General features: G+C 40.6%; 1 protein-coding gene across 10 annotated transcripts in view; it reads left to right on the top strand.

Moving 5' to 3' along the window:
* The window catches only part of APBB2 (amyloid beta precursor protein binding family B member 2), a 357,434-nt gene that overhangs the window by 98,919 nt on the left and 236,997 nt on the right, over nt 1–21,518 (top strand). For all 10 annotated transcript variants that reach the window (XM_065907600.1, XM_065907601.1, XM_065907606.1 and 7 more), the window contains one exon: nt 7,336–7,441. The gene's annotated coding sequence lies outside the window, so the exon portion shown is untranslated. The remainder of the gene's footprint in view (nt 1–7,335; nt 7,442–21,518) is intronic.

Genomic DNA, 21,518 nt, shown 5'->3' with positions numbered 1-21,518 from the left:
GCTGTCTCATACATAGACATTTCTTCGGGTGAACATGCATTAAGTGCCTACTGTGTTCCAGGGCACACATGTGGCCCCCACAAGCCCCGCAGTTAGGGCGTGCGTACACTGCAGGAGAAGTCTTCAGAGGGCAAGGGGGGCACAGGGGGAGCCTGGAAGTCAGGAAGAAAAATGGTTCCTGAGCTGAGTCCTGAAATACAATTCTGAGAACTTGAGTTATGAGGGTTGCTAGACTCTGGAGAGAGTGCAGAGCCAGATAAAATGATCCCCTTCTTCAAGGAGTCTGCGCTTGATTTAAGGACAGGGGACAGTGTTTAAAATGATAAATAAAATCTGAAGCACTTTGGTATTAGGGTAGATCAACTTTGTGACCTCAGACAAGCTATTTCGCCTGACTATCCATTCTGTAAATAGCAAAATAATAAAGTACTTTACAGAATTACAGTGTTGTTTTTTCTTTTCTTTTTTTTTTTTTTAAATGAGGTGACATGATAAAGCTTTTACCTATAAATGAGTGTAGAATCGGTTCTGTGTGGCAACAGTATTGTAAAAGTGCCAAGTAAGTGCCATAGATAAAAATACTGAGGAGAAAAAAGAAAAAATACTGAGGAGAAACAGAGAAAAGAGAGGCTGTTTCTGCCTGGACCGCAAGAGGCCTTGTGGCTGATACGGCCCTGAGTATGTGAACGAGGAGAAAAAAGAAAAAATACTGAGGAGAAACAGAGAAAAGAGAGGCTGTTTCTGCCTGGACCGCAAGAGGCCTTGTGGCTGATACGGCCCTGAGTATGTGAACGAGGAAGACGGGGCAGGTGGGGACTGAAGTAAAAGATGAAACTGCGCTTCTGAGACTGGATGGACTAGAAAGTGGAGAAGAAAACGGCGACCCACTCCAGTATTCTGGCCTGGGAAATCGCATGGGACAGAGGAGCCTGGTGGGCTACAGCCCTTGGGGTCGCAAAGAGTGGGACACGGCTGCGTGACTCAACAACCACAGACTAAGAAGAAAAGTGATGGAGACGCAGGGTCGGGTTCGGTGGTGGAGAACTCTGCGTTCAGCACCTTCAGTTTGAGGAGGTGCTGAAAGTGGCAAGCCTGGGATGCTAGTTTGCTCGATGGATGGTTATTCAGATTCACGCCCCTCTATTCTAGGCTTGGCCAGGGCTGAGCATGAAGTGAAACGCTCAGCTTCCCAGGTTCCAGTGTTCGGTTTCCATCTTGCAGTGGAACTCTTTCTCACTCATCAGAAAGGTTTACATCTACCCAGGGTCATCAGGATGGAAAACAAGGCATAATTTTTTAAACCTTGGAAGTTAACCTCTTCTTCAAAAGAAGAGGTGTGGAAAAGAACTGAACTGTGCCTAATTTTTACCTGTTGTCATCCTCTGCCTTAGGTTTCTTTTCTTTCTAAATCTTCTTCCTTCTACCTAATGACTATTAACTGCTACAGAAGAAAACTGAATTGGAGAAAGTTTGAGTTTTTTTTACCATAGACTAAATGCTGTAGGAAAAGGCAATGGCAGCCCACTCCAGTACTCTTGCTTGGAAAATCCCATGGATGGAGGAGCCTGATAGGCTGCAGTCCATGGGGTTGCGAAGAGTTGGACATGACTGAGCAACTTAACTTTCACTTTTCACTTTCATGCATTGGTGAAGGAAATGGCAACCCACTCCAGCGTTCTTGCCTGAAGAATCCCAGGGACGGCGGAGCCTGGTGGGCTGCCATCTATGTGGTCACACGGAGTCAGACACGACTTAAGTGGCTTAGCAGCAGCAGTAGCAAATGCTGTAATTTTTGTGTTACAAGAGTTAATCTTTTTGTGTCAGTTTCAACCATAAGCTCCTATATTATCTCTTTATATGGAGTAGACCTAACCTATAAGTAACCATAGTTACTGGCTTTTATAGGTTATAGCCTGCCATATAAAATGCTTACATTTTGCCAAATTTGTTTTCTCTCTGTTTCTTTCTGTCTCTGAATACTTTAAAAATACTTTCACTGAACCATTTGAATTAATTATTGAGGTCATGCATGATCCTTTACCTCAATTACTTTCACATGTCATTTTACAAGCACAAGAGTATTCTCCCACACAGCCCATAATACCAATTCAGATTTCCCCAGTTATTCCAGTAATGTCTTTTATAACCCTTCTCCTCATCCAAAGTTCACCAACAATCATTCATTGCATTTTGTCTCTTTTCCTTTCATCCAGAACAATCACCCTGTTTTCATTTATTTTTGTTATTCGTGGCACTGATATCTTGGAAAATTCCAAGATAATTTTCTTATAGAAAGTACCACAATCTAGACTTGATTGTTAATTTATGATAAGATACAGATTAAGCATTTTGACAGACACATTACATAGTGGAGACGTGACGTTCAGTCACCCTGTGAGTGCTTACACCAGCCATCACTTGGGTAAGGTGGTCTGCCAGAGCTCTCCATTATAAGGATACCTTTTTCCCTAGGTAAGTGATACGTAATCCGAAGGGTGATACGCTGAGACTGTGTGAGTATCCTGTTCCACAGCAACCCTTCCCCTAATGGTCTTGGTGTCTATTAATGACTTGGTGTCTATTAATGTCTATTAATTGACTGAATCAATCATTGCCTCAGTGGTTGCAAAGTGGGATTTTCTGTTTCTGCTGTTCCTTTGGTGTTTGTTAGCTGGCTGTCTTTGTAAAGACCATTCCAGTATCCCCCTTTGCATGAAGATCCATGGATTTACGGTTCCTTTTTTTAAATTGAACGTGTTACAGTTTATCCATATCATTCTTTTCCTTGTTCAGACTGTACCACATGTGGCTAGTGGGAGCCTCTTCAAAGCAGCTCCTTTGTCCATGTCATGTCTGCATTAATATTTGAGCACTTCTTGCTTTCTGGCATAGTGAGCTGTTCTAGGCTTATTTTGTACTTTCCTTGTCCTCCAGGCCTGGATTCAACTATTTCTCCAGTGAGTTACAGTATTGAGAAAGACAGGATCTGGGTATTCAAGCTTTTCTCTAAAAATGCATAAAATCCAGAGAAAGTTAAAATTCATGAATCATTTGTTTAAAGTCCCTCAATCCCCAGCTTTGCTGAGATATTCACATGGAGTCAGCCGGAGTCTAGAAGTTGGAAGAGAAGAACCAGTGAAAGGAAGAGGCCATGGAAATTGAAGGTCACTGGGCTTTGGACCAGAGGTGGCTCAGTGATGCAAAAGGCGGGGTGAGATAGGGCCAAGACCAATTTAGATTATGTTGGAATTCTGCCCAGGGAGTGACTGGAGAGCCTGAGAAAATAATTTCTGCTTATTTTCCAGGTAGACTCTGAAAATTGGTTGCCCTTTTTATATCCAGTAATGCTGAGAGAGTGTATCCCCCTGAGCTACACGTATGCTAATTCTTAGAGCAATTTAAGAAATATGGTTTCCATACTGAGAACCCCTTAGTGTGAGATGTGTATAGGTAAATGTATATTTCAGCGTGTCTTCTTGTAAAACTTAAAACTCATAGTTTTTATTTTCAACACTCCTAATTGAAAGCAATATTTGAATTTACTTGATTATAATATTTGGTTGCAAATTATTAAAGCTGCATATGTGCAGCATTTTAGGCAGCAACTTACAAAACATAGAAGCCAAAAATTTTTAAGTTATTTTCTAAAGTAATCAACATGCTTTTGATAAAATGAAGCCTTTGCTCTTGAATTTGAACCGACTGATTTTTCTAGAACTCAGTATCACCTCCATGATCTCTCTTTGTAGATAGCGTAATTAAAATGTTCAATTTGCCTTTTCTATTCTATGAAACAAAACAAAACATGAAGCCAGTAGTTAATTGTTTCCATACGATGGGGAACTTTCAAAAATGCTTAAAAATACAAAAGCGAATTTGAAGCAGAAGGGTTTTGTTTTTGTTTGTTTTTCATTGGAGTCAGCGTTTCTGGAAGTTAAAAAAGAGAACAGAGACTAGTACATCTATGTACAATAGGACTGTGGTTCTTACTCAGATGTGTACGCTACATGTGACAGATGCTTTGTGATTTTGTGACACAGCACCCCTCCCACCCCTGATTTTTAACCCTCGGTGCATTCTTGAGGGTGGAGAGTGGTACTAAAGCAGTTGCTCTTCTCCAAATAGTTACTTGGTCTTTGATAAGCTAGTGAGGTCACAGCGATAATGAAAAGGGGGCGCATGGTTTACATGTGCTGCTGGCGGCATAAGGAAGTGAGCTCAAGCGTGTGGTGGCCAGATTGCCCCACGCTAGCCCTTGACTCCTGAGTACTTTGCCCATTCAGGTCTGACGGGATTTCAGTGCACGGGATTAACCTAAGCGGACTGGTGACTAAGGAACCACCATTTTTGGCAAATGAGTTATTTTCAAAGCCCAGTTTTATGGTTATCGGGGAAATTGTAATATAACAGTTCTTTCGGAGGTCATAAAGATTCAGCTCTCTTTTCTTACTTTCTGTTGAAAACTCCCCGTGGTGAGGCATTCATCCCCGTAACCAAAGCCATTGCTTCTTGTATTTCTTTAATCTTGATCTTGTTTGAAAGGAGTTATATCCAGAGCACAATTTCTTCATTCATCACTAAATTTCTTTCAGACATTAAAACAGCTTATATGTAATTATATAATTAAAAATCTTCCTTAATCTGGATTTTACTAAATCTATAACTCTCCTACCAGTAAAAGCAAATTATATTTTGGCTTTTATAACTGATCTATATACTTTGAACATCTCTTTTGGGACTGTATTTGCCTTTGAATTATGAGATGGAAAATACTTTCTGTGACTGTTAATGCTTGTGGAGGTAGCATCTGGTGTCCTTGTTCTTGGGCTGGTGTTCATTTTACTGGCTGGATTCACATTTGAAATTAAAGTGGGATAAAAAGAGTTTTTTCCCACCAGATGCCTTCGTCCTATTTTTATATAGCATATTGTTATTTCTAACTGTAAAAGTAGACTTGATTATGTGGAAAATTTGGATACCACAGGAAAATGCGAAGAAAGTAAAAATTATTCTATTCTATTTTTATCTTTAATTAGCAACTATTCAAATATTGACTTATTTTCATTATAGTTTTTTTTTTCAGATATAAATACTTTAAAAAAATTGGGATCACATTGAACGTATCGTCCGTCCTATAGCCAGCACTCCCCAGTGAACACTGCTTAGAAACATTTTCTCATTTTGTTAAGTATCTTACAGATTTAAAAGAACTGTTTATCTATTGCCAAACATTTGTTTTAAAATTGCTTAATATGTTATTGTAATGGAAAACTTTTTGTACATATCTTTGTGTACATCTTGGACTTTTTTAAAGGATGAATTCAATCTTTTAAAGATTTATTGGTTTCAAGGAATGACAAGTAATTCAGTTTGTCCTCTCTAGCAATTTCGGATAAGTCCTCCTCTGCGAGAATCTGTCTTTATGACACCATCATGTTGGTCTCTCCAGAATGGTACAGTAGCGCCTTATTTATTAATAAGACCATCAGGAAACTTCTAATAAATAAATTTTTCATGTAGCTGAAATAGCCTTAAAAGTGTTCATACTAGGTTACTGTAAAACCTAAAATGTGAGTGAGGTTCTTTCTAAAATTGTATAACATATATTGCTATTGTCTTTAACATAATGAAACTATATGAAAATCCTAATTTAACTCCTCTGATTTAAATCACAAGCATCCTTATAAACAGTGGTTATTATACAGTCAGTTCTGCTAAAGTGCAATGCATGTGTTTCTAAAAACCGCCATGCTACGCAGAATCATAACAGGCTGCCTCGCCGCCCCGCCCCACCCTCCCCCAACCAGTGCTCAAGGGAAAAGTGGGATTAGGGACATACACTCCAAAACCTTTGTTGGTTAAAGGTTAAAAAAAATAGAATGGGAGCTGGATAAAAATTGGAGCACAATTTTACACATATTTGTCGGGTTAAGAAATAAATAGATAAAAAGTACAACACAGCACTTTACCTTGAGCAAACCCTGACGTTTCCTGTGGATGAGTGAGGCCCTGGAGGGGTTACGGCTTGTGAGTCGCTGTGAGGTGATGGCAGGGCGGGTAGTCTGAAATCAGAAGCAGAGTCGGGGCAGCCGGTGTGGAGGACCGGGGCTTGGCACCCTCGCGGGGAGCTGCGGCCGCTGGCAGGTGTTTGAGGAGTGGCTGGGTGCATTCTCTGCCACCTTGGGCGGCTGGCTTCCGCCCCGTGCAGCCTTCTGCTGCTGCAGTGTGAAATCATGCCTAAACAACTGTGAAAGTCCAGTTATGCTCAAGTTGTTCCCTGCGATATCAAACACGAGAGAGGAGAACTGAGTGTTCCATGTGGTACTTCACTGATGTCTCAGGGATATTCATGTAAAAACAGAGAAACCTGGCTTGAGAGTCCACACTGCGTAATGTAACAGTAGCAGCACAGCAGCGACAGTACTCTGAACTGTAGCCGTGGCCGTGATCACAAGTGATGCCTGGTGGTGTCTGTGGGTCTCTGCCTGCCTGTGGTGACCGCACCCCCTGCCTCCTCCTCATGGACCTGTTTCTCAATACCCTACAGCGCTTAAACAAGTTTGTCACACTTCTTAAAATAACGTCTTGTGTGCAGCCCGGTCAGTGCGGGAGAGCCTGACAGGTTTAGACTTCAGATTATGATTTACCTGTGGCGTCTGTTATACCTACTGAAACTCGTTTATCTTATGCATGAGTTACTACCTATGTATTCATTTGCAAGATTGTGGGAGGAAGTAACTGATGTTTTAAGTGGGATCATCATCACACAGAATTTTGAGATTTTCTGTTTCATTAGAAAAAAGTTAACAAGACTCTTCTCATTCCCACCTGCAAAAGTGAAGTGTGCTTAAGTGGGTACATCTGACAGGCATTTATAAGTTGTGGATGAATTTCTGAAGTTGTTACTGTTGATGTCTATTTACAACCCGTTTCTGTGTTTGTGAGATGAGCTCATCTTTGGAAGGTGGGGCAGGCAAGTGTGATTTCAGAAGACCTTCCCTCCCAAGTTGCAGTATAATTAGAAGTCCAGATCCTCCCTCAGTTGCTTTTTATGACTCCCCGAGAAGGACATTTTTACCGTGAATGGTTGCCAAGAGCCTTGCTGGTTCCCGCTTCAGTAACTTTAATAAGGCGACAAGTCAAAACACCACCTAGATTTAGAAAGTCTTGTTAGTACTGTTCTGAAAGAAAAGTAGATAACACAGTTCATCATTTAGATATTTCAGTGAAATCTGTATTTTAATTATGCATAGAGACTCTGAATAGCTATGTGGTATTTTGATTTTTAATTTGTAATCTGACTTTGTTAACTTTTTGTCTCTACACAATTTCTAGATATATTGGGGCTGCCTGACCTCCCTGAGTCATTGCTAGCAATTAACAGGACTTTGTGGGAAAAGGGAACTTGCCTTCTGAGCTTCGCACCAAAGACCTGGGAAAAGTAAGTGTTTTTCTAACTTGCTTTTAAAAAAAATTCCGTTACATTTTTCTCAGAAAGTTAACAATGTGTCTGTCACGTTTCAGCTTCCTTTCTTTCCTGGTTTTATAAGTTTTATATGCGCTTATGGGCTTGAAACATGGAAAGGGACTCAGGAACCTTTAAAAAAAAAAAAAAGAAAGAAACCTTCCAAGATATTGGGATGACTTTCTGCATTGTGTCATTTCTTTGGGATTTCACAGTCTGAGTCCTCAAGGTTGTGATAAAATATTTTACCAGGTGTTCAGAAGATAAATTCCAAAGGTAAGAGTGTAATATGGTATGATAGAAAAGCAGGTCCAGTTTTCTGAGCTTCAGGTATTTCAGACTTTTAAATAAGCTCTTTGGTTCTGAATTCTTTAGGATAAGAATGAAGTCCATCTGGTTCTTTTCTTGTCTGGAAAGGAAAATAAAATTGAAAATCACTTGTTCAGTAAGTCCCTCATGTAGCTTGGCCTTGGAAGAATTGATGCACCTGTCAATTTTATTATTTTACAACTTAGAGAAACTTGAAGATAGTTTGAGACACTTGTAGGAATGCCTTGACCGAAAAACTTACTTGGTGCCATAAAGTTCAGTTTTATTCCCTGATCTTTTTGAAAAGAAAGGTAAAATGGGCCCTAAGAATAATAAAATGTCTGCTTTCTTGTAGATATTACTTGGAAATATGAGTGGCCCCTAAGAATGTGAACAAAATAGCACACACACTCAGGCTGGCTCACGTGTGCTCACCCAGACCTCCTTTCTGGTGTGTTCCAAAAGCAATATCATCGACAATAGGAACTGTTTGCTCCGTAAATCACTAGATAGTTTTCTAAACTTTGTATTTTTTGTGTATTATAACTCCTCTACATTTCTGACAGTACAAATGAGATAGTTGAAACATTCCTAAAACAAAACAAGATAAAAGAACTTTAGAAGGTTCATAGAAGAAGCATTAAACAGTAAGATCAGATCTTATCTTTATGTTGTTTGCCATGTAAATTTATTTATAACTAAATTGTTTGTTATATGGAAATAATTACAGTAAGGTAAGTTATGACTCTCTTGAAGTTAAGTAAGATAGTCATACTGAAAAAATATTATACACACCACAGAATATACACACAGCACGAAAACACTTTCTGAGAGCTATGAAGTCTCTGCTGAAATATAAATCCATTAAAAGCAAGGACTTTGAAAATTTTCTCCAAAAACACTCTTCTGTTTTTAGTGAAATATTGACAGTAGTGATATACTGTGGTATTTTTAAAAAATTTCAGTGGAATTTTTAAAAAAGAATAGCAGTATGTTTATTAATAGTTGAATTTTTTAGTTTGTATTCACATATTGACCTTAAAATAATGGAAATCCTATGTGGTCTAGTTGTTATTCCATCCTGGAAGGATATTTGAAAGAGGATTATGTTGCAAGTCACCAATCTGTTCACAGAAGTGGAACGGAAAGAGCAAAAGATTAATTCTCTGGGCTTTAGGATCTCAATATTTGCAGTGGTGTTTGGATTGGAAATATAACAACCCCAGAAAGTGAGCTACTTAGACTGCATTTCAAATGATTTAGCATTTCTTTAAAATTTTACATAGTCCCTGGTGAAATATTTTCCTTCTTTTAACATCAAAATGTTCCCTTTGTGACATTGCTGTAAAAATTACTTTTCCCTTTTGTAGAAGCAAGGCATTGGTAGGACCTTTGATCACCGTAATAAACTAAAGACAGTCCTGTGTTACCAGAGGGACCACGGCAGAAGAATCCTTGCTTACTAAAACGGATGTCATAGGTGAAAATGTGTATGCACAAAGGATGTTCACAGGTGACTCTTCAGTGTGAAGAGAAGGTGATTATAATGTGGATGCTACACATAGTCGTGAAGAACTAGCTGTGTGGAGAAGGCAGGCCTGGGGAGGTAGAGGCAGGTCCCTTCTGAAGTTTGCAGCCGTCACCGGTGGATGTTTCTGATGGCACTTTGGAAGCCGTGCACGCGTGCCAGCTTGCTTCAGTTGTGTCCGAGTGTGTGCGACTCTGTGGACTGTAGCCTGCCAGGCCTCTGTCCGTGGGATTCTTCAGGCAGCATACTGGTGTGGGTGAAGACCCTCCCGGGGATCTTCCCAACCCAGGGGTCAAACCCGCGTCTCTTACATCTCCTGCGTTGGTAGGCAGGTTCTTTGCCACTAGCACCACCTGGGAAGCCCGTATAAGAGATACTTAAATGAGTTAGTGACTTATCTTGGGGGGGTAAATGCACCGTTTTAGGGGAAATCAGAACCCTGAACAACCACCCTACTTCCTTTGAACTCCCACTTGTCCTGGACTTTTTTTTTTTTCCTAATCACAAACATGTTTTCAAAGTCTTCCTTGTTTCACGTATTAAATTATTTGAAGTAGGTTTCTGAAAACTTGAGTCTATGACAAGATGAGATGCACTTTTGAAAAATTAGGCATGGATTATTTAAAAGAAGTAGAAAGTAGCTTCTATTTTATTTTCGTGTTTAATACATATATGTGTTTATTTTTGTGTTAATACTGCCAGTGTGGCATATACTATGAATTATTTGGTACCTTTTCTTTTCCACTTAATAAATCATGAATTCCCATGCTAATAAATGTTTGTCTACAATATCATTTTTAATGAAAGAGAAACAAGTGGATCTTAGCCTTTTGTTTAATTTGAGGTGATCCTAGCTTTCAGTTAGAAGGGAGTATAAATATGTGAAGTATATGGTGAGAGTTTTTCATCTGCAAACAGGTAATAGACTAGAATTCACCTTCTACAATCTCTAGGGTGTTTACTGTCACCAGACATGTTCTGAGTAGGAGGCTTGTGGGACTAAATATGTGTTCCAAGTGGTAAATGTCACTGTTTGACAGGCCCTGTGTATAAAGCTTTGCGTCTTCTTGGTCCCTTTGTTATGTTACAGGAGCATGGGTGACATGTTCCTCCTGCTTAGCTGTCTTCGTCCATATTTCTGTGCCTAAGGAAGGATTCTGCCTCACTCCCAAGAAGCTCTAAATATCTCAGATGAGATGATGGTACAGAAGGAACATTTCGTAGACTTTGGGATATAATTTATTGGAACAGATTGAAATTCACATCAGTTGGAGATGCAAAATGTATTACAGATCTTTGTCTGCCTTCTCAGTGTTAGGTTCATTTATTAAACCAATATTTTTTGCACGACTACCGTGTGCCAGGCACCGTGTCCAGAGCTCATTGTTCAAAGATGAATGAGATGCGCTCTTGCTTTCAAAGAACTTAATTTGAGTTTCAAATTCAGATTCAAATTACATTTATTCAGTGTGTACTATGTGACGAACAGTGAGCTGGATATTCTTAAATGAGGTGTTTGACCACTCACATTCAGTAATGATATTCATTGATCCATCTCTTCCAAAATAAATCATGAATAGAATTTTCTCATCTTTAAGTTTTTTGTTTTATTATTTTTTCCTAAACTTTTGGTATCCACTACTACTTGTTAAGTTAAATTAGCAAATGGGGAAAAAGTTAGTAAACAAGAGGCATTTAATTGATCAATTTAGAACAGTGATTTAAAAAACATATATGTGTATATATATCTATACACATATGTACGTGCATACACGCATACACCCATGTAATATTTGGAAACCAGTATGCATATAATATGGGGCTTCCTTCGTGGCTCGGTGGTAAAGAATCTGTCTCCCAATTCCAGAGACGTGAGTTTGATCCCTGGGTTGGGAAGATGCTCTGGAGAAGGAAATGGCTACCTACTCCAGTGTTCTTGCCTGAAGAACCCCATGGACAAAGGAGTCTAGTGGGCTATAGTCCATGGGGTTGCAAAGAGTTGTCAACTAAACATCACCAACAAAACAACAATGCATATAAGGTGGTTGTCATTTTTCCTAGTAGGATAGTTCTTAATTCACGTGGTACAATTAAATATACTAAGAATTCTGATCTTCTGCCCTTAGACTGGTTCCACTGTCTGAATGAGTATGAAAATCAAAGGATTGAGTCACTGGTTGTCCCAGGAATTCTTGGGGTAGAGATCATTGAAACTCAGGGGAAAGGAACTTGCCGACATTCACACAGCTAAAAAATGTTTGAGTTAGGATTCTAACTGTAATCCATCTAACTTCAAAGCCCAGGCAGTGCCCGTCCGACTTCGGAGAGCTGGTAGAGAAGGTAGACTCACAAACGTCACGAGCCTGTGGAGGAGGGGCAGTCATTCCCCAACGAATCGAGGATTTATAAGGCCTTGGGCATGTTCCCTATTTTCTCAAAGTCCATTGTGCCGTATTTAAAGGAGACTGGTTAGTAGGATCTAGCAGGACCTTGGACCAGAGCAGTTAAGGGGCATTGGTAAGAGAAGAAATAATAGGTTTGGGACTGAAAGCCAGTGCTAGCAGTTAACCCTGGGAGTGTGCTGGGAACCGTATTAAGAATTTTACATATTTTATCTTACTTACTCTTACATCAGTTCTGAGAGGTAGATGTTATTGCCTCATTATAAGGATTTTGAAACTGAGGCTCCGTGAGGTTAAATAACTTGTCTAATGTCACATTAGACATTAGACAAGTTAGCTTCCCTTGTGGCTCAGCTGGTAAAGAATCCACCTGCAATGTGGGAGACCTGGGTTCGATCCGTGGGTTGGGAAGATCCCCTGGAGAAGGGCAAGCATTCTCCAGTATTCTGGCCTGGAGAATTCCATGGACTGTATAGTCCTTGGGATTGCAAAGAGTCGGACATGACTGAGCGACTTTCACTTCACTCACAGTGTCACATAGCTGGGGAGTGGAGTGGTCAAGACTTAAACCCGATTCTCTATGACTCTCACATTTATGCTCTTAACCCCCATGCTATGCTTAGAAGTAATCTTTTCTATGTGTCAAAACTCCCTTAATACCCTACTTGAATCTCTCTGATGATATGTTCTGATTTTATCTTTTATAGGTTTTAACTTGGGTATAGTTACTTACATAATGTTTAATAAACTGTAGTCTTGAGGGGGACTTGCCAGGTGGCACAGGGCTAAACAATCTGCCTACCAAGCAGGAGGTGTAGGTTTGATCTCTGGGTTGGGAAGATCCCCTGGAGGAGGAAATGGCTCTATTATTCTTGCCTGGAAAATTCCATGGTCAGAAGAGCCTGGTGGGCTACAGTCCATGGGGTCACAAAGAGTTGGACACCACAGAGCTCTGAGAGTGTGTGTATGCATGTGCATGTGTACACACACACACACACACACACACACACACACACACACACACACACACACACACACACACACACACACACACACACACACACACACACACACACACACACACACACACACACACACACACACACACACACACACACAAGGTTTTGAGCACTGGGATCCAGTCCCATTCACGTTTTTTGTATGTTTTTCATAACTCTTTGCTCAGTAAATTTTGCAGTGGTAAAGTAAATAATCTCTTAAGATATTTTGTCTTCTAAAATTCAATATTTTTAAATTATATATGTAAAGCTTCTGTCGCAGTTATGTCAAGTGTAACTTTAAAGGGGGGTATCATTGGATTTTAGTGTGGTATTTATTTATCTACCTACTTATTTAATAGTTTGATATCTGGATTGATCTTGAAAGTTTCAGGAAATTCCTGATTGCCATTTTATCTAAAAATTAATTTATGACTTGCTGTCCGAAACTAGCCTAAGTTTGGAAGCTGAGACTAAACACACTTCTGTTGCCTTTTGGAGACTGTAAAGCTGTCTTGCTGCTCCTCTGCTGTGGTAGGTATGAAACTGCCTTAAATAATATTTTTGAGTCCATAAAAAAGTACTACCCTATCATTCATGGAGGCGAGGACCTCAGTTTCTAAAAGCATGTGGAGCCCTTGTGTCGATGGTCACCTTGTCTGATGTCACCGAGCTGGGGAGTGGCTGGACTCAGCTTAGACAACAAACAGTAGTACTTTTCTGGTTCGGGCAGATTATGGGAGATCCCTGGAGTCAGGCTCCCTGGTTTCTTCACTTATGAACTCTGTAACTCACGGCAAGAAAACATCTGTAACATGAGAATGGATAAGAAAACAGGTTATGATAGTAGGTTCGTGGGGAAAAAATACCTGTATTCAGATGGGAGCCACTTTTGCTCGGATGTCCTTGAAAGGCCAGAACTGTGAACTTGTAAGACGGAGCGTGATGGTTCCGTATTAGAGCGCATGTTTATCCCACGATGACCCTTGGCTGTTTTAAGCGAGTGTTCACCTTCTCGTGTAACTCTTGTGTTTACTTCTGTGTGCTCCAAGGAGGTAGTTTAGACTGCTTCATGTTCTGTGTGCTGGAGGAGAGTAGGAAAGAAAACATTTTCCAAAGAAAATGGAAAATGTTATGTGAGATCAACATTGCCACTGGGATTTGAAAAGCTCTGGGGTTTCTTTCATCTTCCAAGCGAGTAGCACAAGTGAGCAGTGAGGGAGGAAGGCAAACCCTGGGGAAGGTTCATAGCTTCTCTGCCTCGGTTACTGGAAAAGAGGAAGGGAGGGCCCGTAAATAGCTCTCCTGGCAGGCCCAGGTGTCTGAGGGCACAGGGAGCCATGCCCCTGGCTGCTGCTCCGCCTGGCGGGAAGGAGACCGCAGGAGCGCGGGTCTCGGAGCCTGGCTCTGCAGAGACAGATGTGTCCTGGCCATCGCAGGCCTGCATTTCATAAATCTCAGCTTGCACAAAGGTTTGTGAGGTCACTCCCTCTTGAGGTTTAACGTCTTAGATTGCTAGAAGAGCGAGCACATTGGATAAAAATGCTCCTCAACCTCAGTCTGATTCTTGCACTTCTTGACTGCTAAGTTTTGCAGTTCGAAGGAAGGGCAGACTTGGCCAGTACATTCTTGATCGTGAAAGCAGGAGCTGTCAATAAACACTGAATTTAAAAACCACTGCCAGGGTTACCTCCCCCATCTATGTAACCTTGCAAAAAAGCTTCAGTCTGCTGTGAGCTGGTAGTCCCTTAGTACCTGGATACCCTGGCAGGGAAGTAAAATCCCGTCTTATCCCTTTCCCTTTTACTTGTGGACTAATTGTTGTTTTCCTGCGTTTAAAAGCAGATGTTAAACTCCCCCTTTGATGTTCCACAGTGGACAGACTCCAGTTGTGTGTTACGACTCCAAGTGCATATCTGTGGTTAAATGAAGACCAGCTTTGGCAAATTACATTTTGATGGTTATATTTTGATCTGGAGCCAGAGAACAGAATGGCAATTTATTCTTTCATCTGACACACATTTATTGGGTTCCTGCCTGGACCTTTACATAAAGTGTGTTCAGATCTCACAAATATACAGAAACCTTGCAAACGTGATATTGCTATCTCTATTTTACAGATAAGGGAAATAAGGCCTAGAAAATGATGAGAAAACTTGCTCAGGGTTGCATTGCTATTATTAAGTGACTGGGACTTGATGTTGGGTTTTTGGCTGATTTCCTTAGAAAAGACCCTGATGCTGGGAAATATTGAGGGCAGGAGGACAAGGGGACGACAGAAGATGAGATAGTTGGACGGCATCACCGACTCAATGGACATGAGTTTGAGCAAGCTCCAGGAATTGGTGATGGACAGGGAGGCCTGGCATGCTGCAGTCCATGGGATCACAAAGAGTCAGACATGACTGAGCAACTGAACTGAAAGCTGTTTCTATGGCGGGGAGATGGAGTTGGTGGGATAGGGAGATGGGACTGACTTTTCCGAGGAAATGATCAATGGAGCAAAGATCTTGAGGATTGGAATATAAAACAGTTGATAAATCATGAGCCCCTGATTCATTCATTTATTCAGCAGATATTTATTATCTGTTTTGTGCTGGACACACTCTGCAAGGTGCTGGAAATTCAGTGGTGGGCAAGTCATAATCTTTCACCAGCTTCAAGGAGGAACCAGGAATGCAAGAAAGAGTGTTTGTTGCCCCCCAAAACCTCAGTGTCTTGGGTGGGAGAGCAGAATAGCTTTTATAAAGTTTTTTAAGATGTGGAAATTTTGAGGCCTTAACCAAAGTTGTAGAGTTTATTCTTCTTTTCTGGTGAAAATTATCCGCAAATAAACAGAGGGGTGGCTTCACTAGGAAGCTTGGCGTCTGTGCGCCTCGGTTGGGCTGCTTAGGACCTGCAGGGATGGAGGCTAGAGTGAAACGCTGTTGAGTTTTAAACAGTGTGGTGAACACAAGTTTGAGCAGTGAGCTGGCGAGGACTGAATCTAATTCACCTTCGGAATCCCCTTTTATGTCGGAGAACTTAGCACAGTGCCTGTGCTAAGTTCCCAGTAACTCTGGTTTATTGGTTCAGTGACGGGACACAGAATAAGGAAGAGAGGGGAAAGAAACTCGGGTGCTTGGTGGGTAGGAGGGTTGAGATAAGGTGGTGTCAGAGAGGAGTGGGAGGGTCGCAGTGAAATAAACCGGTAAATGAGCAAGGAGAGCACTTGCCATGAGACAGACTTGATTCACGTGTACAAACCGTGTTAATATCTGAGGAGGGGAGGAGTTGTGTTTAGGGAACCTGGAAATGCCGTTGGGTGTGGATGCTTGAGAGAGGCTTCGGCTTTCTTGTCACCTTCTAATTGGACTCTTCTGACTTTCTGTTCACGTGTGAACCCACTCTTGTCCCCTTTCCAATCATGAACTTTATTTCACCTTTTTGAGACTTTCTGCTTTTAAGTGCGGTGGTGGCTCTTTAATAAGTAGGGTGGCCAATAGGTGTCAGTTTGCTGGGGCGGTCCTGACTGTGCCTGCTGCCTGGTATTGTTTTTGATGATGCCCCCTCTCAGTATCAAGTATTCTGGTTTGGATGATAAATTAAATGGCCACCCTACTGATAAGGGGATTTGGTGGCATTCTGTATCTTTAAAAAAAAAATCTTTACAGTGTTCAGGCTGCTTTGATGAATTAATGTGGATGTAGTACTCATAAAATTATGTATTAGACTACTGTCTGATCTCTCATAAATAGAAATAAGAGAAAATAAGCAGTACCTGAAAAGATTTGAATGTAGAGAGGTATAAGCCAATTTCAACGAAAAGAATTTAATTAATGTTTGGCATGTGCTTAATCACTCAGTCAAGTTGTGTCTAACTCTTTGCGACCCCATGGACTACAGCCCGCTAAGCTCCTCTGTCCATGGGGATTCTCCAAGCCAGAATGCTGGAGTGGGTAGGCGTTCCCTCATCCAGGGGATCTTCCCAACCGAGGGATCAAGCCCAGGTCTCCCACCTTGCAGATGGATTCTTTACTTGATTGAGTCACAGGGAAGCCCAAGAATACTGGAGTGTGTAGCCCTTCTCCAGGGGATCTTCCCAACCCAGGAGTCAAACTGTGGTCTCCTGCATTGCAGGTGGATTCTTTACCAGCTGAGCTACCGAGGAAGCACCAGTGGCTGGCATAGCCATATGAAAAAGGGCATTTAAAGGTTGTCCTGAAGATGAATGGTGTTGGGGTAATCTAGCATCCTTTGAGAAAATTTTGTCATGATCACTAGTTTTTATTTAGAGTTTCAGTGTTTCCACAACAGTGGTAATTTAATTTAGATGCATTTTCATCTAAATTTTCCAAGTAGATAGTAGAAATAATTTCTTAGAACAGAGGTTTGGTCAGAGGTTTAAATAAATGAGTGGAGGGGAAATTGTTGAACTCAAGTTTTTTCCTTAAGTCTGTTGAGGTGTGTCTTTTGTTGAAAATCAAATAAGGCATTCACATAGGGACTCAGAGCGTACTAATAGAATATATATTAGGATTTTTCTCCTATTAAATAGGATTAAATTGGTTTTATAGTTCGTTTACATAGATTTGAAGACATGAACTAGTATTTTGTCACACAGATGTACGTAAAAGCCTTTTAGGTATTCAGGAAATGCTGGACAGTAATTGCAGTATGAGGGTTGGATAGGATTGGAATCATGCTTATTAGGACCAGTCTGCTCAGCATTTTATGAGATAATGGCGCGTTACCTTCAGGTCCCACAGTTTTCTTTTCCCTCCAGGCTTCTCTTTCATGCTGGGCAAGCTCAGTTGTGTCCTACTCTTGGCAACCCCATGAACTCCTTTCCATGGGGTCGGAAATGGGGGACTCTGCTTTCCCGTTTTACACCACACCTCTAGCTTGGAAACATGTCCTTAATTCCCTGTAGTAGATAAAAGTTGAGTTTATGATTTTCAACAAAACCCTGAGAGTCCCATAAAATTGGTTACTAGATGTGGCAGAATGAGACCAACCCTCACGAGGCTGCCTCTCTGGCTTGGACACCGCCCCCCATCGCCCCCTCCAGAAGTGACTGTCGGCATATTTGGTTGCAGAGCCCAGGCATCGAATAGATTAAGGCCCTGGAAGAGTGAGGGTTTCCCTCTTCCTTCTGCCAGGTCTTTCCTTTCTCATATTAATGTCTTAGCTCTGCCTCTTTCCAGGATAATTGACATTGGCAAGTCCACCTCTCACAGGGCAGATCCTAACTGCTTTCGCCAGGAATGGGATGACAATGTTGGAGAAGGAAATGGCAGCCCACTCCAGTATTCTTGCCTGGAAGATCCCATGGACAGAGGTGTCTGGTGGTTACAGTCCATGGGGTTACAAAGAGTCAGACATGACTGAGTGAGCACACACAGGATGACAAGCACCGCAGCTATCAAAAAGTCCAGAGTCAGTACGAAGGCTTCCATATAATCCTAGGAGGTTCCTTTCCTAAGGCAGGGGTGAGTTGGTTTAATCATTTTGGGCACATACTGATGTGGTCAAGAATCTTAAAGAAAATGTTTTGTGATCACTTCATACCTATTAGAATGGCCGTCATTAAAAATACAAGAGATATTGACTTCCCTGGTGGTACAGTAGGTAAGAATCCACCTGCCAGTGTAGGGGACATGGGTTTGATACCGGGTGGGGGAACATCCCACATGCCTCGGAGCAACTCAACCTGTGCATCATGACACGGAGCCTGTGAGCTGCAACTGCAGAACCTCGTGCTACCACTACGGAACCCTGCATGCCCTGCGGCCCGTGAGCAACAACCGTGGAGCCTGCCTCCCACAGCTGCTGAAGCGCGCACACCCTCGAGCCCTATGCTGCAACTACGGAGGCTGTGTGCTGCAGCTGCCAAAGCCCACGCGCCTTAGAATCTGTGCTTCGTAAAAAGAGAAGCCAGCACAACGAGAAGCCCATGTACCACGATGAAAAATAGCCCCCACTAACTGCAGCTACAGAAAGCCTGCATGCAGAATGAAAACCCAGCACAACCGAAAATGACATGAACAAACTGTTAAGAAAAATGCAAGAGATGACAGTGTTGGTGAGGATGTGGAGAACAGGGGCTCTTGTGCACTGCTGATGGAATTGTAAAATCATGTAGCCACTATGGAAAACAGTATGGAGGTCTTCAAAAAACTGAAAATGGGGCCACCATGAGATGCAGGTTTCATTTGCTGAGTGTATGTCCAGAGGAATTGGAATCACTATGCGGGAGAGATATTTGCACCCACATGTTCATTGCAGCATTGTTGACAATAGTTAAGACATCCAAGTGTCCATCAACAGCTAAATGGATGGGTAAAGAAGCTGTGACATGTATATCCGGTCGACTATTTTTTCAGACATCAAGAAAAAAGAAAATCTTGCTACTTGTAATAGAATGGGTAGACCTTGATGGCATTATGCTGAGTGAAACAAGTCATACAGGGAAAGACACATTCTGTATGATCTCACTTATATGTGGAATCTAAAAAATCCCAGAACTTAGAGAAACAGAGAACAGATTGGTGATTGTCTGAGGTGAGGGGTTTAGGGGTAGGGAGAAGTAATTAAAAGGTACAAACTTCCAGTTATAAGATAAATAAGTCATGAGAATGTAATCTGCAGCATGTGACTGTAGTTAAAAATACTGTATTATGTATTTGAAAGCTGCTGAGAGTTCCTAAAAGTTCTCATCCCAAGAGAAAAAAATTTTTAACCTTTTTATTTTGTATTGGGGAATAGCCAATTAACTTACTTACTCTGGTGATCATTTTGAAAACTGATCAAGTAAATCATTTTGTGTGGAGACTCTTTCTGCCAGCAGACTAAAGTGATACTCCCAACCTTAAAGAGTTTTATTAGGAAAGATGGAAGAACACAGGAAACAGAAGTTCTAGGCCTGGTTTTGCTCATTGCTAGTTGTGTGACTTTGCATTATGTAAGCAAGCATTCCTTCCAGGGGTCGTCATTTGCTTATCCTGAAAATGATTTTCACATGCAATATGATTTTAAAGATCCTTGTCAACCAGGAATTCTGTGCATCTATAACTGCTAAAAATACACAGTACAATTTTTGAACAAATTGAACCTCTCTGCATCTGATGATGGTGATTACCTTTCTACACTCCACCCTAGTTTGTGACTCTAGCTTTTCTGTGGAGACCCAGGCATTGATCTTGCTGGAAAAAGCCATTCCACCCATTATCTGATACTATTCTGTTCTGTTGGTGTGCTTTTCACGTGCAATGGCAAACAGGCTTTCCAAGTGATTTCCTGTGATTTCCAAGTGATTTCCCTGTGATTGTCTCATGCAAAAAGTTGTGAATTTGGTCCATTATCAGCCTGAATGTTAGTGTTGATGCCATTATATTTTAAATATTGGATCTTCTGTGTAGCTGAATGGTGGCTTCGAATTTGCAGTGTTCAATATGTTACTTTATGGGTTGATTATTTATTATTGCTTGTTGGTAATTTGGAGCAGTTCACCGTTGAAATATATTAAAAAAAAGAATAGGTATAAATTTCACAATTTCTGGAAAGAAATATATTTGAGGTTTTGGTAAGGATTCCGTTGAATCTGTACATCACTTTGGGTAGTATTGACATAAAATATTAAGTTTTCTGATCTAGGAATATGGGATATCTTTTCATTTGTTTGACTTGAATTTCTTTCAGACATTTTTTTGTAGTTTTAAATGTATAAGCCTTTTGCCTCTTTGGTTAAGTTTATTCCTAAATATTTTGTTCTTTTTTGATTCTATTATAAATAAAATTGTCTTTTAATGTTCATTTTGCTTTGTTTATCATTAGTGTATAGAAATGTAACTGGTTTTTGTGTGTGGTTTATATTGTGTAACTTTGCTGAATTTGTTTATTCTACCATTTTTTTTCCTGAAATTGTTAGTGTTTTTCACATCTGTGATGGGTTTTAATGTCGTCTGTGAACAGAGATAATTTTACTTCTTCCTTTCCAATTTGGATGCTTCCCCCGGCCCCCCACTTTTTTCTCAATTGCTCTAGGACTTCCAGTATTATATTGAACAGAAGTGGCAAGAAAAAAAGTGATAAGAGTGGGCATTCTTGCCTTGTTCTTGATCTTAATGGAAAAGCCTTCAGCTTTTCACTGTTGGGTATATTGTTAGTTGTGATATTTTCATATAAGGCTTTTATTTTGTTGAAGTAGTTTTCTTCTGTTCCTAATTTGTTGAGTGTTTTTTTTATCATGAAATAGTGTTGAATTTTCTCATAAAGATTTAGTTTCTGCTTCAGTTGAGATGATCATGTGATTTTTTTCCCTTTCAATGTGGTGTATTACACTGATTGATTTTCGTATGTTTAACCATCTTTGCATTCCAACAATAAATCCCACTTCTAATATTCTGTTGAGTTGTTTATTAGTATTTTGTTGAGGATTTTTCCATCAATATTGATAAAGAGTAATGGTTTGTAGGATTTATTTTTTATTTTTTATTTTTTTATTTTATTTATTTATTTTGTTAATTTCCTGGAGACCATCATTTATTTTTGGTAAATGCCATCCTAGAATATACACAGTATCATTCCCGCAGAACAGTCTACAGCATGAAAAGTCCTGAAAACACGGTGACATAGAGAGTTCACAATTTTCAGATTCTTCAGTAATTTAATGTTCTCTGCCCTAAGGCTGTTAGACCTTAAGGGATCCAGGTCTGGTTATGTCCCAGTGATAACACAGGACGTGCTGTACGATGCGTGCTAAACACGCAGCAAAATTCAGAAACTCCAGGTGCTTCTTCATTTGAACCTGTTTGGCTTCTCTCCTTTGTAACAGG

This window comes from Muntiacus reevesi, chromosome 16, assembly GCF_963930625.1.
Source record: "Muntiacus reevesi chromosome 16, mMunRee1.1, whole genome shotgun sequence".
Taxonomy (NCBI): Eukaryota; Metazoa; Chordata; class Mammalia; order Artiodactyla; family Cervidae; genus Muntiacus; species Muntiacus reevesi.
Note: the sequence above shows the minus strand (reverse complement) of the source record. Positions and strands in the feature narration are given on the sequence as shown.